Source organism: Delphinus delphis, chromosome 5 (genome assembly GCF_949987515.2).
Source record: "Delphinus delphis chromosome 5, mDelDel1.2, whole genome shotgun sequence".
Lineage (NCBI taxonomy): Eukaryota > Metazoa > Chordata > Mammalia > Artiodactyla > Delphinidae > Delphinus > Delphinus delphis.
In genome coordinates, this window is record NC_082687.1 from 31,851,317 (window position 1) to 31,869,196 (window position 17,880).

The window sequence follows — 17,880 nt, forward strand, 5'->3', positions numbered from 1 at the left end:
GCACCACTGCAGAGCCATACGGTGCTGGGGACAGCGAGAATATCCGAAGTACAGATTGGGGCCTCCACTTAGGAAACTACAAAGGGATCTTAGAGAAGGACTGTTCGTCGGTTTCTGTAGACAGGGCAGTGATCTACTTAAGTAACGGGGCGAGCAAAGAAAGCAGAAATCAGTCCTCTGGATAAACAGTAACAGGAAAGAACAGTATCATGGACCCACTGTCTGCGAGCGAGCAGAGCAGAAGGTGATCACAAAGATAGAGCAAATCATAAGAACTCAGGGGTGCCGGGCGAGGAGGTCTGGTCTTCCTGAAGCGGGTGGGCGTGAGCGACGTGGCCAGAGGGTGGCTTTCCAGGCACTGGGGAAAGAGAGTGAGGCGCCCGCATCCCGTCTGCTCCCTAAACCCCGCATTCCCTCCACCCTCCCACCTCCCACGGGGCTTAAATAACCTTCTACGTGCTCTCTGGCAGCTGAGAAAGAAGCTTGGCTCTCCTGTGATTGCGAGGCGGTGAGCTACGTCCACCTCCACCCTCCCGCCACCGGCTCACCGTCTGTTGGGGGGACGCCTAATACGTGAGGCTGGGGTGTGTGGGTGAGAAAAGGATGCCGAGGGCTCCTGGACCTCCGACCACTCAAGACCAGGCCAGCGCGCCCTTCGGCAAGCCCCCAGCTCTGGCAGGTGCATCTGGACCCGCGCTCACAGCCCCCCCAGCAATCTAGCCGCAGCCAGAAAATTACCCGGGCAACGGCGCCGGCTGAGTCCCGGATGTGGTTGCTAGGGGCCGCAGCGGGAGGGGCGGGGCCCGCCTCCTGGAGTGGGGCGGAGGGGGCGGAGGGGGAAGCGCGCTGGCACCATCGAGACGTGGCTGGGTCGGCCAGACTGAGGGAGAGAGAGGCCGTCCAGGGCTACGGACAACGCTACTTCCGGTCCCCTCACTTCCGGCTCCGCTGCTCTCGGTGTTGGAGCTGTAGGCCTGGTGGAGCTGCTGCCGGTCTGAGTGTCCTCGGCGGTTGGTCAGTGTGAGGCTGTGACAGCCGCTGTTGTTCCCCGCCCCCGAGGAGCCTAGGTGCGTGGGAGAAGGGGAAGAAGGAAAAGGCCCGGGTCGCGTTTCCGCTCACTTCTTGCCAGGGCTGAGGCGACTCCGGAGAGCAGAGGCAGGGATAATCCTCGACGTGCGAGCTGCCGGCTTCCCTGCAGACAGGTGAGGGCGGAGCTGGCCGGCTGGGAAAGAGGCGGGGGAATGCTTCTCGGAGGTGGTTGGCGGGGCTGGACACGTTGCCTCTGGAGCTCGCAGTTCCGGACTTCCACAGGGCACTTATGTCCTTAGTCTGTGTGTGCCATCTCTCTCTGTCCAGGCATTCGGCCTTGGGTTTCTGTCCCTTCGTTCCTCCTGTCCCCCCCTGAGTGTACCCCCGAAACATCCGGGTGAAGAGGTAAGACTGGCCCTCCCAGGGCGGCACCCTCCCGGTTTTGCATGTATTGAGCGGAGAAAGGGGTTGAAGGATCCAGGTCTTTCTCGACTAAGCCTCGGAGCGGGCCACCTTCAGGTTTGGTGTCCAGCCTTCATTGCTCTCCTTTCCGTGCATCCCCTATTTCTCCTCTCCCGCAGTGAGAGGAAGGGAGATAGCGATAGTCCCTGCGAGAAGTTCCTCGGGCAGTGGTGCAGGGAGGAGCCTTGCCTGTGACATGTCCCAAGCCTGACTGCTTGCGAGGACGTCCAAGGAATGCTGGAGTTTGGGAAGGAAGTTGTGCCGTCGTCTCATCCGTTCCTCTTTGCCAAGTTACTACTGTTTACGTGTCTAGGAAACAGGAAAGAGGTTTTTGTTTTGTTTTAAGAACAGTTTCTAGACGCTTTTCCCTTTTACTTTATTTTATTATTACTTCCCTTGTTTTATTCTCATCTCCCTCTTGAGCCCTTTGATCTCAAAAGGTTTGTAGTTAACACTTCCTGCAGATCCTTTAGCCATCACGTTTGAGGATTTCTGGCCCCCTCCCTTCCTTTTTTCTCCTAGATTAAAGCATATAATTTCTCTCAGTCGGTTCTTAAGGAAAAAATGGAAGATTTGCAGGACTTTGGTTAAACTTGTGCTTTCACCTGCAAGTGTGGCAGGTGTGTGTTCACATTTGCCATTTAATTAACTTCACTGGCGTGGGAATGTGCACCAGAATTGGTTACCTTAAATCGTTCCTTGTTAAGGCAGCAGGAATTGGCCATTTTATTGCTGCTGTCTCAGAGTGAATGCAACAGACTACATGTCACTGTTTTAATTCCACTTTTCTTTTGTTAGTCCTGTGTTTTTTTGTTTTCCCCACTCAACATGACCAACACCCTCTCCCAGCCACCACGTCTAACACTCATTAGCTGAGAAAACAAAATATTTCTAATCTTGTTTTATTTTCTGGATTAAAATCTCGGTCTCAGTTACTTTCATTCCATTTCAAATTGATAAATTAGTTTGCCTTAATCCTGGGTCATGCCTTTGGGGACTGTGGTCTAGTGGTCAGTGACTTTCAGGGGACTTCCTCATCCCCACCCCTGAAATTAAGTGCACAGTTTTGTTTTCAGTGCATTTTCTCCTTTCTGGGGAGAATGTCCATTCTTTTTATCAGATTCTCAAAGGAGATATATAACCTCCAGGTAGATTAAAAGCTGCTCCTTAGACAGTGTCTTGAAGTTAATGAAAACTTTTTTTGTGGAGCTACTACTTTTTCAAACTGTACATAGCTAGTTTGGGCACCAAGGAGAGTAGAATGCAGAGATTCCAGCTTTATAGTGATGAAATCTCTAGCTACTTCAAAACTTCAGTGTTTCTAAATTTCTTCCTAGACCTAGAGAAGGAAGTAAGACCGCCTCTTTATTTAGTTCCTGATTTGTGGTTTCGAGGTTTCTCTTTAGGGATAAGTATTTGTGGCCAATGTTGTGGCGATCCAGTGGATTTATAAATTGATACATTTATTATTATTTTATACATATTTAATATCACCAACCTACTGGGTACAGTTCAGAGTAAAAGTTTAAATTTCAAGTGTACTTTGTTTTCATTTTCTTGTTTTTCACTTGAGGCATCTACTTTGGGCTTCGGCTTTGTTCAGAAGGGCAAATGATGCTTCAGTGGTGTGATCTGTAAGCCTTTGGCATGTTGCTGCTCATCTCGACATCTCCTTTCCCTCCATATTACCTCTATATTAGGAATTTAATGATCGTTCTCTTTTGTGACTAAGTTAGTATCCTTCCAAACTTAATGTAAGTTTAGAGCGCATATTTGAACTTACGGATTTGATGGTAAAGTGTTTGTTGATCAAGGGTTGACGTTCTAAAATATTTGACACCTGTTTCATAGAATGTTAGAACTTGAAGAGACCTATACAGCTCATCATAGTCTATATGGAGTAACCAGTGTATTCTGCGCACAAAATAATTTTCCCTCTGTCTAGCATCCTCACTTTGGGGGGCAGAAAACATAAGTTTATAAAGAGTCAATTATGCTAAATTAGTTTCCTTCTAAGGTAATGACAAAGTCAGAAGATTGATTATATCTGACACCATAACAACAATTAACACTTGTTTGTTTACTGTGTGCCAGGCATTATGCTAAGTGCTTAATATGATTATGTCATCCAACCCTCACAGCAACCTTATAAAGTGGCTAAATTTTTCATTTTTGTAGATGAAGAAATTGAAACTAAATGATTAACTGAAGCTGAAGTAATCTGCTCAGAATTCACTGGTCAGGCCAGGATCGAACCTAGGTTATCTGAATCCAGACTGTGAGCTCTTAACTACTACTCTAGGCTGCTTCTACCATATTTTCTTTACATCTTTTATTGGCATGTGTTGGGGTATCTCACCTGATTTTCTATCAGACATTAAGTAAAGAAGGTCTTTTCCTTTATTAATCTTCAGTAGTTGAACACCTGGTTGAATATCACACCAAAAAGTATGACAAAAAGAAATGAATTCGGAGGAGGCCTATGGAGTGTTATTTGATAGTTTTCCCACAGGGCGGATATAAATCTGTGTATGTGTTTGTCGGGTGTGTGTGTGTGTGTGTGTGTGTGAGTGAGTGAGTGTGTGTGTGTGTGTGTTTGTGTGTATGTATGATGACATATGAGGAGTGGAAAATGTGAAAATAAAGGTTTTAAGTAATAGACTTGGCATTGTAAACGAGTCTGGAGGTATAAATACATTCCAGAATGATAACCTTGGGATGGGGTAAGGAATAAATTCAGGATGGAGGAAGGAGTAAATTTAATAGGGAATTTAAGATAATATGGCTGTGGATGAGAAACTAACAATATATGTGCAGATTGGAAACAGCAGTCCCACAAAATATGGATGATGATGACGTAGGGACCATAACAGTCTAAAAGTCAGATATACACCAGCATTAATTCTAGGAAGTATGAAAAAGACTATAAAACAAAGGAACCTGAAAATAATCTTATTCTCTTTAGTCTCTAGATTAGCTTTAGGCAGTCATGGAAGCCAGTGATTAGCTCTTACGGATTCTCAGCTATTTTCTACAAGACAAAAGTCTACATTTTCTTTTTCTCTTTGTTTATTTTCTCTTTCATCTTCCCTCCATCCCTATTTCCCTCTCTTCCATTACTTCTAAACTTTTGTCTTAAGATGGTTCTAGGCAGATATTGCTGGAAGTTGCTCAAATCTTTTGTGAAAGTATGGTAACATCTTTGCCATATTGTCACCTGAGAGTTTTTATTTTGTTTCATTTTTTGTATATGCATGATGGCATTGGACTAGCAGCTCCTTGATGTTCGGGCTTGATCCTTTGGAGAACTGTGACATCACTGTCTTTGAAGCAGGATCATAAGAATAACAGAGTTGGTGGTGAGACCTAAATTATCCAGAGGAGGGAGTCATTTGGCCATCTCCAGTGTCTGCCGACATGAGATAGTGTGTTAGAGCAAAGTTTCCAAACTTCTGCATCATGGCACACATAAAAATGATTATTTGTATGGCAGATTCCCCAGCTCCCTGTAGGCCGAGGGGGCCAGGGAGAGGGGGTGTCAATATTTTCAGCACATCTGTAATCCATTCTTTTTTTAAAAATTTATTTATTTTTGGCTGCACTGGGTCTTTCATTGCTGCGCATGGACTTTCTCTAGTTTCAGTGAATGGGGACTATGCTTCATTGTGGTGCGCGGGCTTCTCATTGCGGTGTCTTCTCTTGTTGTAAAGCATGGGCTCTAGGCGCACAGGCTTCAGTAGTTGTGGCACGTGAGCTCAGTAGTTGTGGCTAACGGTCTCTAGAGCGCAGGCTCAGTAGTTGTGGTGCATGGGCTTAGTTGCTGTGCGGCAACTAAGAGGTCTTAGTTGCCACGGAGCAACAACTAAGATTGGGATTTTCCTGGACCAGGACTCGAACCTGTGTCCCCTGCCTTCCCACTAGGGAAGTCCCTGTAATCCATTCTTGGCATATTGATTGGAAAGCTTTGTCCAAGAGAGAAGGAATATGTTACTCTTTAATACCTTCTTTTTATTTAGCATATAATAATTTACAAAGCATTTTCCCATATATTCTCATTTTATTTTTACTCCAGCCATCTCAAGTAGGTAAGAGCAGATAACATTACTGTGTTAGAAATGAAGAAATTTAGATTTTAGATGAAGTACTTTGCATAAGGTCACACATCTAATAAGGGATGGATCAGGAATTCACATCCCAGATGGAAAGAGTCCCTGGGGTTAAGCCAGTGTAACGTAACCTCTAGGATGGCTGGGATTCTGTTTTGTTTCAGAGCTCTCCCTTTCAATATCTAGGGCAGCGCCAGGCACATAGAAGTCCGTAATAGTTGTCATTTATCGAGTGCTACTCTGGCTAGGCATTATGCTTTATAGATGCTATCTGTGTATTAGGTACTGTTATTTTCTATAAACAAATGAAGAAACAGGTATAGAAACCAGCAGAAGTAATTAGTCCAAGGTCATCCAAATAGTAAAAGGAGAACCACAGACTCATAAAGTTGCTTGACTCCAAAGCTTGTACTCTTTTTCACTATAGTGACTAATGAGTCCATGATATTGTGGGGTAGAGATTGGGTTCCACTTAAAGTATATGACACTGGTGGCAGAGGGTGGTCGTGATGGTGGTGAAAGGGAGATAAGCAAGAGGACTATTGTTTATTTTTGGCAGCCTTGAGGTAGAGTTCTAGAGATGATAGCTTTCTAGTAGGATTCTCAAGGTGTTTGGGATGGGGATGGGGTAGAAGAGAAATATGATAAAACTCATAGAGAGTAACTTGGGCCATTGGTGCGCCTTTTAACAAAAGGGTTAAAAATGTAGATCCTCTTCATATATGGCTAAATGTTAATTATAGATTATTTCTTAAAGGAGGTTTACAGATTATTTTCATTTTCCTCTTTCTGTATTTCCTAATTTTTCTGTGCAGCATTTAATTAATTTTAAAATTAAAAATATTTTAAATTTTACAAGTAAGATATATTCTTGAAATAAAAATTCAAATAATACAATAAGCAGGTTGAATGAAAGCTTCTACTTCTTTAATCCCTCTATCCCCCACACTGGCTCTCAATTAATTCATAAGGTGGTTGTTTGGGATTGGATGAAACATACAAGGAAGCTCTAAACTGCACCTGTCCAATAGAGTAGCCACTAGCCACATGTGACTATTTAAATTAGTTGAGATAAAATAGGATAAAAATTCAGTTCCTCAGTCAAACCAGTCACATATCAAGTGCTCAGTAGCCACATGTGGCTAGTGGCTACTTTACTGACTAGTGCAGGTATTGAATATTTCCAAGGACATTGGCCAGCCCTGCTAAAACTTTAAAATACTGTATGATTAGTGACATAATAAATATACTGTTGAAACAAGATTTTTAAAACTCTGTGTTCCGCATGGTGCCTAGCCGTTTTTGTTGTAGTTGATGAAATATTACTACCATGTTTTGTCTCAGCTTTTTGTTTTAACTAAATACAGATGGTCAAAGTCTAACGTTTTTCTTGGATATTTGGCAATTATAGTTAGCTGTTTTACTAGGATAAAGATGTCAGCTTTTCTAAGGACGTGAGTGTTTTCTATCTCGTCTGAGCTCTAGATCTATATATTTTGCTTTCCAGTTGGCACCTCTCTTGCATATATTAGAGATATCGCAAATACAAGGTCTAAAACTAAACTGATTTTTCCCTCACTCCCAAAACCCCCCAAAATGTTGGTCCTCTTTCTTTGCTTTTTATTTCAGTGAATGACTCCATTATTTTTCCAGTTGGAAAATACAGGACAGTAGGAGTGATGCTTAATATCTCCCTCTCCCTTATACGTCTAGTCTGTCAACAAGTTTTATTAATGTTACTTTCTAAATACCTCTTAAATCTGTCAACTAGTTCCCATTTCCACTACCACCACTTTAGTTTGTTACCATCATCTTGCCTGAAATTTCTACAGCAGCCTTCATTCTTGTCTACCCACTTCTGTTTCAACCCCTCTCTAATCCAGTATCCATCCTGAAGGCACAGTGATTTATTTTGAAACACACGTTTGATTGTCACTCTTCCCTCCTCTTCACCAGTCTTTCTATGGCTTCTCATTGCTTTTAGGATAAAAACAAAACTCCTTCACAATGGTCCAGCCTTATTTTTTATCATGTTCTGCTTAACTCTCCATTTCACCCATGCTGGCTTTCGTTTCTCCCTTTGTACTTGTCTTGCTCCTTGCATTACATGGCTTTTGCACATGCTTTTCTCCCTGTCTTTACCACTCTTTCTTTTCTTCCATTTCACTCGTTGGCTCTTAGCTATCCTTCACACCTCAACTGAAGTTTTGCTTCTTGAGGAAATATCCTGACCTCCCAGATGAGGTAGTAATGTCATACGTTTTCCACAGTTGCCGTTTACATTTATATGTGTGACTGTATGATTGTCTTTCTCTTCCGCTACCGTCATATCCATGCAGATAGGGACCACATCTTATTTTCTTTTTTGGCTCATTATTGACTCCCAAGGACCTAGGCCAGTGCCTGATACCTAAATATTGATTGAATTTCCAAGTTGATAGTATTACAGATTTCAGTTCATGGAGTTTTGCCATATAGGATTTTAAATATAAATATTTATAAATATATTAGTTAAACTTCCAGTTACGCTGTTTTTTCCAAGTGCATGAAAATAAATTTTTTTCTTTTTTATTGGGGTATAGTTGCTTCACAATGTTGTGTCAGTTCCTGCTGTACAACAAAGTGAATCAGCTATATGTATACATATATCCCCTCCCTCTTGGACCTCCCTCCCCCCTCCATCCCGCCCATCTAAGTCACCACAGAGCACTGAACTGAGCTCCCTGCGCTATACAGCAGGTTCCCACTAGCCATCCGTTTTACACATGATAGTGTATATATATCAATCCCAATCTCCCAGTTCATCCCACACACCCCTTCCCCACCTCCATGTACACACATCCCTTCTCTACGTCTGCATCTCTATTCTTGCCATGCAGATAGGTTCATCTGTACCATTTTTCTAGACTCCACATACATGTGTTAATATACGATATTTGTTTTTCACTTTCTGACTTACTTCACTCTGTATGATAGACTCTAGGTCCATCCATGTCTCTACAAATGACCCGATTTCATTCCTTTTTATGGCTGAGTAATATTCCATTGTATATATGTACCACATCTTCTTTATCCATTCATCTGTTGATGGGCATTTAGGTTGCTTCCATGTCCTGGCTATTGTAAATAGTGCTGCAATGAACATTGGGATGCATACATGTAAAAGAATGAAATATTTTAATAATATAAATTTATATTATTAATATTAATTATTAAAAACAATAATTATAAAATAATATAGCAAAGTATTCTTAGATTATTTTATAATAAACTCTTATTTTAGAATCATTTTAGATTTACAGAATTACTGTAGAGATAGTATACAGATTCCTATATACACCATGTCCAGTTTCCCACATTATTAACATATTACATTAGTATGGTACATTTGTCACAGTTCATGAACCAGTATTTATACATTATTAGATAACATATGTTCAGATTGCCTCAGTTTTCTCCTAATGACCTTTTTCTATACCAGGATTCTATGCAGGAATAAATCCTGGTTATCATGTGTCCTCTTAGCTTTAACAGTTTCTCGGACTCCTCATTTTTAATGACAAGTTGATAGTTTTGAGGATTGCTGGTCAGGTGTTTTGTAGAATGTCCCTCAGTTGGGATTTGGCTGATTCTTTTCTCATGGTTAGGCTGGGTAATGTGTTTTAGGGAGAAAGGAACAGAGGTAAAGTGCCATTCTTGATCGTATATCAAGAGTAAATGCTATCAATATGCCTTACCACTGTTGATGTTAACCTTGATCACCTGGCTTAAGACAGTGTTTGTCAAGTTTGTACCTTGTAAAGTTACTTTTCCTCTCCTCCCTTTTCATATTGTACTTTTTAGAAGAAAGTCATTATGTGAAGTGCACACTTAATGTGTGGGGAATTATGTTCTACCTCCGTAACAGTGGAGTGTGTACATAAATTTTTTGGAATTCTTCTGCAAGGGAGATTTGCCTCTTCTCTCCCATTTATTAATTTATTCAGTCATTTATTTATATCAGCATTGACTCATGGTTATTTATTTTATACTTTGCATTATAATCCAGTATTTATTTTATTGCTCAAATTGTTCCAGCTTTGGAAGCTCTTTCAGTTGGTTCCTATATTCTTTTGAGCTTTTGTTGTTCTGTTATGGTGGGTTTTTTTTACAGCATGTTCTTACTTTCCAGCACTACAAGATACTCCAGGCTCATCTTGTATGTAATCCTGCCTCAGTCCTAGAATCAGCCATTTCTCCAAGGAGCACTGGTTCCCTTTATTGGAGAATGGTATTAGAAACCAAGATCTGGGCACTATGTGTGCTCATTGTTGCTGGAGTTGCTTCTAGGAAACATACACTAACTCATGTATGTACACATATCTATAAATATTTCTGTGTGTAACTATCTATATTATTAAGCTGTCTTCTTAGATTATTTCCTCTGAGCTTTTTCCCATTGAAAAAATTACCTGAGAATATTGAGGGGTTTATTTTATATGGTTTTGGGAATTAATACAGAATTTTAAAGTAACTCTCCAGTTCTCTTGGTTGGCTTCATTGCTGATGTTCTGGACCTTAGCTAGCCGTTTGTGAAGAACGAGGCCACAGTACCCTGAATAATTTAGAGTTTATTTACAGCTAGTTTTCTTTTCAGGGAGTAATTTAGTTTTGAGAGTCTTATCATTTTACTTCTCATTAGTTTCTCTGTAACACAATCTGAATGGGGAAAATAAAAAGACTTCTCCAAACTGTTAATTTTGTCACTTGGTTAGAAGGTGGTATAATGGTGAGGATGAGAATAGTTGAATATCTCTTGATTTTTAAATTGTTTCTCATTACTGCATATAATTGAGAATTAACCTTTTTTTGTCAGAGCTTTCTACTTTTGAATTATCTAGGCTGATGTGTTTATCTTAATGAGCAACGTGAACTTAATTTATCACTGTCTAAAAGGATTTAGGAGTATCTAACAAAATAGCTTTTACAGATACCAGATAGTTGTTGACATAAAGACAGCAGTATAATGTGGATGATTCTTTATCTTACTCTTGATTATTCTACTTATGAAAGAAAATGTAATATACTTTGAACATATTGTGTGGTAAACCATTTTCAGTTTAGTATCATTTGCATTGACAATAGGGAAAAGGATCTTTCCTCCATGTTAAGGAAACTACCATCATAAAAAAACCCCACTATTTTAAATTGTTTTGACCAAAACAGAAAACTAATGTATTTTGGATACTACTTTTCACTCAGCATATATAGTTATTTAATGTAGTCACTATGTATTTTAACTCTAAATTTTTTACTGTAAACAAGTCAGTTCAACTTGAAAATTAATATTGAATTATGAAATTAAAACAAATCTTACCATTCTCTTCCTGTTTATCTATGAGCAAGAAAAGATAGACATATTTGAGTGAAAGAAATAGAGCCATTTTCTTTAATCTCTAACCAGTCTCTGAAATCAGTAATATACCCAGTCTAGAGAAGCTAAGCAAGTTCAGACCAAAGCAAGCCCAAGTTTTGCTACTTTTTGCCCTCAGTTTTCTGTATTTACCTCCCTAGCATTGTCCTTGAGTTCCAGTCAGAGCTCCTTACTCCCATACATCAAAGTTATTTATAGTACTTCTCCAACTTTTTTACTGAAGTACCCCTAGAAAGAATAACTCTTCAGATATTCCTGTGGAGATTCATATTTCATCATAAAAATTCAAGAAATTTCTTAGACGGCTTATGTGTCTTTTATTCAAGTGAATTTTGTTTTAGATTCCATAACAGCATACTTATTTTCATTTAGAAGAAGTGTAAATTCTCATTCCACTATGATGTGCTCTGTTTATCCTGTTTGTATCTGCTCTCCTGTGCCTTGAGCATACCATTTCAGATCCCCTGTGGTATGTGAGTACCTTAATTTGAAATGTGCTCATGTTATAATTTCTATTCAACGTTCATCCTTTAGTATTATAATTCTGAATCTTTAACTCATGGAGATTGTAAATGCAGTTTTTTCTTTTCTGGTATCCATGGAGTATTTTGTTTCTTCTTATCTTCTAGGATCCTGGCAAGTCTCTTACCTCCTGCCCTCTCTTTCCTGGGTCCTTGGAAAGACGTTAAATGCACTTAACAGTTGTAGGATATAAAATTCTCCCTCATTAAATTCTGGTTAAAGTTCTTATATAGTTTCCCTCTATAAACTGAATAGATCTAGTCTATTCAGTTTATAGAAAACAAAATGTGATTTTGATAATAAATCAAAAACAACTCCAAAAAGTTGGATAAATTATAAACCTCAGGTAATATTAGTTATACTTTTTTTTTTACAAATGTTAATTAGTAATTCACTTTATTGGTCATTGGTTCTTACACTCATTAGTTAATGAATACCCCTGGCTGATTTATGGAAGTAGAGCCCCAGAGATGACTTGAGGCATATTTGGCCTCAAGTATAAACCAGTCTGTGAAGCCTCAACATTGATGGCAGTTTTGTAATAATGATTTATCATTTTATTTTGAAGACAAATTTAAAGATAACTTTAAATTCGTGTAAAGATCAGAACACATATATCTTAAACAGCACATTCTGCAAGTCATTAACTTTTTTTTTTGGTTTCCCATAATTATAAGTTTTTCTTTTCTTCCAGTTTTATTGAGATATGATTGACATATAGCACATACAAATTTAAGGTGTACAGCATAATGATTTGATTTACATACGTCATGAAGTGATTATCACAGTAAGTTCAGTGAGTAAGTCATTAACTTTAAATCTTGTTGTCATTCCCTATGTGTGTCCATTATTAAAGTTATGAACAAATGAACTTTTAAAAAATGTGAAGGTAAGAGCATTTAAATAATATGAATAAAACACAGACTTAGTACCTGACTCCGTAATTCTCAGAAATTCGATTCCCTGTTTCCCAATCTGCTTGGAGTTATTTGGTCTTTTTTTTTTTTTTTTAATACTTATCGGTTTATTATATAGTAAAGGATATGATAAAGGATACAGGATAGATAGCCAGATGGAAAGGACATTGGGCAAGATCTGGAAGCATTCTGAGTACAGGAGCTTCTGTCCCTGTGAGTTGGGGTGTTCCATGATCCCAGGACATGGATGTGTTCACCACAGAATTTCTCCAAACCCCATAGTTCGGGGATTTTTGTGAAGGCTTCCTCACTGACGCATTATCAGTTATTAACTCCTCTAGCCCCTTTCACCTCTGAAAGTTCCAAACTTCTAATCATGGCTTGGTCTTCCTGGTGACCAGCCCCATTCTAAAGCTATCATTTGGTCTTTTCTTGAGCTGGATGATAATGATATATTTTGCTAATTGGCGCTACTGATGAATACAGGGGAGCAGATGATAACTACTATTTCACAAGAAAGTAGAAGACAGCTAGAATGAACTGCCTTAACATTCTTCTGTTTTCCATTCCGTTCCTCACTATTTCCATGGGTTCCTTCCTTCTTTCACTCTTCCTTCTATCTAAGGAAGAGATTTCCTCCTTCTATCTAAGGGTAATTCCTCTACCTTTGCTCAGCATTCCTTACTGTTCTTTAAAAACTTTTATTTTGATCTAATTTTAGACTTGCAGAAATGGTACAGAGAGTTGCTTTATATTCCTTACCCTACTTCCCATAATGCTAACGTCTTACATAACCATAATATAATTATAAGAATAAGAAATTAGGGGCTTCCCTGGTGGCGCAGTGATTAAGAATCCGCCTGCCAACGCAGGGGACACGGGTTTGAGCCCTGGTCTGGGAAGGTCCCACATACAGAGCAATGAAGCCCGTGCGCCACAACTACTGAGCCTGCACACCACAACTACTAAAGCCCGTGCTCCTGAAGCCCATGATGCACAACAAGAGAAGCCACCACAGTGAAGAGTAGCCCCTGCTCACTGCAACTAGAGAAAGCCTGTGTGCACCAACAAAGACCCAACGCAGCCAAAAGTAAAAAAAAAAAAAAAAAAATTTATATTAAAAAAAAGAATAGAAAATTAACATTGGTATAATATTATGAACTGAACTACAGACCTTATTGGAATTTCACCAAATTTTCAACTAACTGTCCTTTTTCTGCTGCAGGATTCTGACTAGGAACCCATATTGAGTTTGGTTATTTCTCCATAGTCTCTTTCAATCTGTACGTTTCTCACACTTTCCTGGTCTTCATGACCATGACACTTTGAAGAGAACTGGTCAGTTATTTTGTAGAATGTTCCTCAGTTTGGGTTTGTCCAGTGTTTTCTCATGATTGGACTGAGTTAATGCATTTGGGGGAAGAATACCACAAAAAACAATGTTGTCCTTTTCAGTGCAATGTATCAGGGATTATGCTCTTGATATGTCTTACTACTGGTGATTAATTAATCACTTAGTTAAGTTAGATCTGCTGAGTCTCTTCACTGTGAACTGTGAGTTTCTCCACTTAACTGTCTTTCTTTTTTCAGTTAAGTACCTTGTGGGAGATATTGGAGATTATGTAAATGCTGTTTCTCGTCAAACTTTTGCTCTCTAATTTTAGCATCCATCAGTGAATCTTTCTGCAACACTTATTCCTGTGATGTTTGCCTGGTGGAGAGTTCTGGTTTTCTCTTTCTTTTCTGTGTTTATTAATTGAGATTCTGTTGTGAGGAATTGTTACTTTACCCCCATTTACCTATTTATTTGATTATTTATTTCTATCAGTATGGATTCATTAATATTTGTTTTATTCTAGGAGTTTCAATTCAGTACTGTCATTATTTGTTGCTCAAGATGTCTCAGGATTGGCCATTAGGGGCCTTCAGGTTGGGTCCTTTTTTCTTTCGACAATCCCCTGTCCTCTTTTGAATTTTTTCTTGTTTTCTGACACCAGAAAAATGTCCCAGGCTCCTCTTGTATTTTCCTTGCCCCAGTATTAGAATCAACCACTTTTCCTTAAGAGTTGTGGTTCCTTTTATTGGAGAATGGTGTTTAGAGACCAAGATTTGAGCACCAAGTGTACTCATAGTTACTGGGTATCACTGCTTCTAGGTCCTCTCAGTGGACAAAGCTAGGAAACCTATACATACATGCATATGTATGTGTATAACAAATATATATACATGAATGCGGACACACGCATATTAAAAACCATGTGTTTATACTGATAACTCTGATTCCAGTCCAGTACCACAGGGTTTATTTAGCATTTCTCCTTTCTTTATTACTTTTTTCTCTAGCAGTGAGAAACCAAATTCTCAATATCTACATTCTATTTACATATTTGTTCTGTTCTGTTACATACATAAAGTACTTTAAGAATTACTAACCTATACCCCTGTGAGAAATACTTTTACTAACTATATTAACAGAATTTGTGTATAATTCTTTTTGTCTTTAGCCTCATGGTGTCCAGTCAAGATACTCTTTTCTCCTTCTCTTCCTTTCCCTCCCCTTCCCCTCTACTCCCCCTCCCCTTCTTCTCTCTCTCCGCCCCCATCTCCCTTTGCCCCACTTTCCCCTTTCCCCCTTCCCTGCTTCCCCCTTCCCTTTCCTGGGTTATTCATTTCTAATACAGTTGGTTTCATGTGTTAGTGATTTTTTACTGTTTGAATTCCTCTCAAATCCTGGTTGGTTTTATTTTTTTTTTATGAAGGGTATGTGAAAATTTCTATGGTTCTAAGAGTCAGAATTATTTAAAACTATATATTCAGAGAAGTGTCACTCCTTCCATATTCCTGCTACTTTGTTCCCATTTCCTACTTTTTTTTTACACTCTTTTCCCACCTCTCACTGTAGGTAACCTATCTCTTTAGTTCCTGGTTTATTCTTCTTGTATTTCTTTTGTTCCAATGAGCAGAAACATGTATTTTCATGTATCCTCTTTGTTTTTATATGGAGACAGCATACCCATAGGTATTTTTGGGCTTTGCTTTTTTCGCTTATCACTATGTCCTGGAAATTACAGTATATCATAGAGATCTTCATTTTTTTAAACAGTTGCACAGTACTTCATTGTCTGGATGTGTCATAGTTTATTCAGCCATTTTCCTATGTAAAGACATTTAGGCTCTTCCCAAAATTTTACAATTATGCAGAATGCTGCAATGTGTAAGTATTTTTGTATTAATTGGAGATGTATTCCTGGGATGGATTCTAGACATGGGATTGCTGGTTTCAAAGGTGAGTACATGTGTGATTTTGTTAGGCATTACCAAAGTTCCTTCCAGAATGGATGTACAAATTTGTGTTCCTATCAGCAATGTATATGAGTGCCTGTTTCCTTACATCCTCAGTAACAGAATGTTTTGTTACATTAAAAAATTTTTTGCTAGTCTAATAGATGAGAAATGGTATCTCAGTGTTGTTTTAACTTGCATTTCTCTAATTATGAGTGAATTTGATCATTTTTTATATCTTGGAGACCATTTTAATCTTTTTTAGTCAATCGTCTGTTCATGTCTTTTTCCTGCTTTCTATCTGGTTTTGGTTTTTTCCCCTTTGTTTTTAAGACTTCTTTATATATTAGGGATATTAACCTATTGTGGCATATGTTGTAAATTTTTTTTTTTTTTGGCTGCACTGGGTCTTCATTGCTGCGCACCAGCTTTTTCTAGTTGCGGTGAGCGGGGGCTACTCTTCGTTGCGGTGCACAGGCTTCTCGTTGCGGTGGCTTCTCTTGTTGCAGGGCATGGGCTTCAGTAGTTGTGGCTCACAGGCTCTAGAGCGCAGGCTCAGTAGTTGTGGCACACGGATTAGTTGCTCTGCGCATGTGGGATCTTCCCAGACCAGAGCTCGAACCCGTGTCCCCTGCTTTGGCAGATGGATTCTTAACCACTGTGCCACCAGGGAAGCCCCTGTTGTAAATATTTTATCCTAGTTTTTCAGTTGTCTTTTTTCTTTGTTTATAGTGCTTATGTTATACAATTTTTAAAATATCTTTATTTAGTCAAATTAATCAATTTTTAAAATTATCTCTAGATTCTTAGAATTAGAAAGTTTAAAGAACAATTCATCTATGTTTTCTTTTAACAGTTCATCTATGGTTTCATTTTTTTACATCTAGATTCCTAATCTATTTGGAGTTTATTCTTGTGTGTGGTGGTCTAATTTTTTATTTTTCCAAATGGCTACCTAGTTTTCCTGGCATTATTTACTGAGAAGCCCATCTTTAATTAAGCAATTTGAAATGTCACCTTTGTTATATATTAAATGTTTGTATATATTTGGTCTAACTTTAGACTTTTTATTCTGGTCTCTTTGTTTATTCATGTGCTAGTACCATAGTGCTTTAAGTATAGATACTTTATGGTATGTTTTAACATCTGACAAAGTTAGTCCCCTTGTGAGTTTCCTTTTTCAGTGTTTTCCTGACTACTCTTGCATGTTTGATTTTTCCATATCAACTTTAGTATAACTTAGCTAACTGTATAATTTAGCTTGTTATATTTTTCTCTATTGCACTGAATTTGTAAATTAACTAAGGGAGAAATGACTTCTTTATAATGTCATCATAACCGATAACAGGATGTCTTTTCATTTGCTCAGTCTTTAGTGTCTCTCAGTTGTGTTTAAACATTTTTCTCATATAGGTTTTATACATTGTTTAATTTATTCCTAAGTATTTAATCTTCTTTGTTGTAATTGTAAACGGGATTTTTCTCTGCCTTTATGTCCGCTGATTATTGTTTTTCAATAACAGTTCAAAAATTGTTGAGTTTTTTTTAATTGAAATATAGTTGATTTACAATGTTCTGTTAGTTTCAGGTGTACAGCAAAGTGATTCATATATATATTATATTATATATATTCTTTTTCAGATTCTTTCCCCTTATAGGTTATTACAAAATATTGAGTATAGTTACCTGTGCTATACAGTGGGTCCTTGTTGGTTATCTATTTTGTGTATAGTAGTGTGTATATGTTAATCCCAAACTCCTTTTGTATGTTAATTTTTTATCCTACTTTTTCACTGAATTCTTTTAATTTTTAGTTAGTTTTACCGTTGAGTCTTTGGAGTTTTTCAGGTGTACCATCATATCATCTGCAAAAAGAAATAGTTTTACTTCTTTACCTATTATTCTTCTAATTGGTTTGTCTACTTGGATTGGCTAATACCTCTAGTTCAGTGTTGAATAGTAGCAGAAATGGTGGGTTCCTTTGCATTGTTCCTGTTGTAGTGGAAATGCCTCTGTTATTTCTTTATTAAATAAAATAATGGTTGTAGGATTAAAGCGTGTATCATGTTGAAGACATCTGCCTTAATTCCTTTTTCCTTGAGTATTGAATTATGAATGGGTATTGAATTCTGTCAATAGATTTCTCAAC

At 38.5% G+C, this 17,880-nt stretch overlaps 1 protein-coding gene across 4 annotated transcripts in view; it reads left to right on the plus strand.

Moving 5' to 3' along the window:
• Positions 1–954: 954 nt before the first annotated feature.
• Positions 955–17,880, plus strand: part of ARFIP1 (ARF interacting protein 1) — a 135,375-nt gene continuing 118,449 nt past the window's right edge. For 3 of the 4 annotated variants that reach the window (XM_060012165.1, XM_060012168.1, XM_060012167.1), the window contains exon 1: positions 955–1,202. The gene's annotated coding sequence lies outside the window, so the exon portion shown is untranslated. Of the gene's footprint in view, positions 1,203–1,323; positions 1,435–17,880 lie in introns of those variants that run through there. The other variant, XM_060012166.1, reaches the window with a different exon arrangement.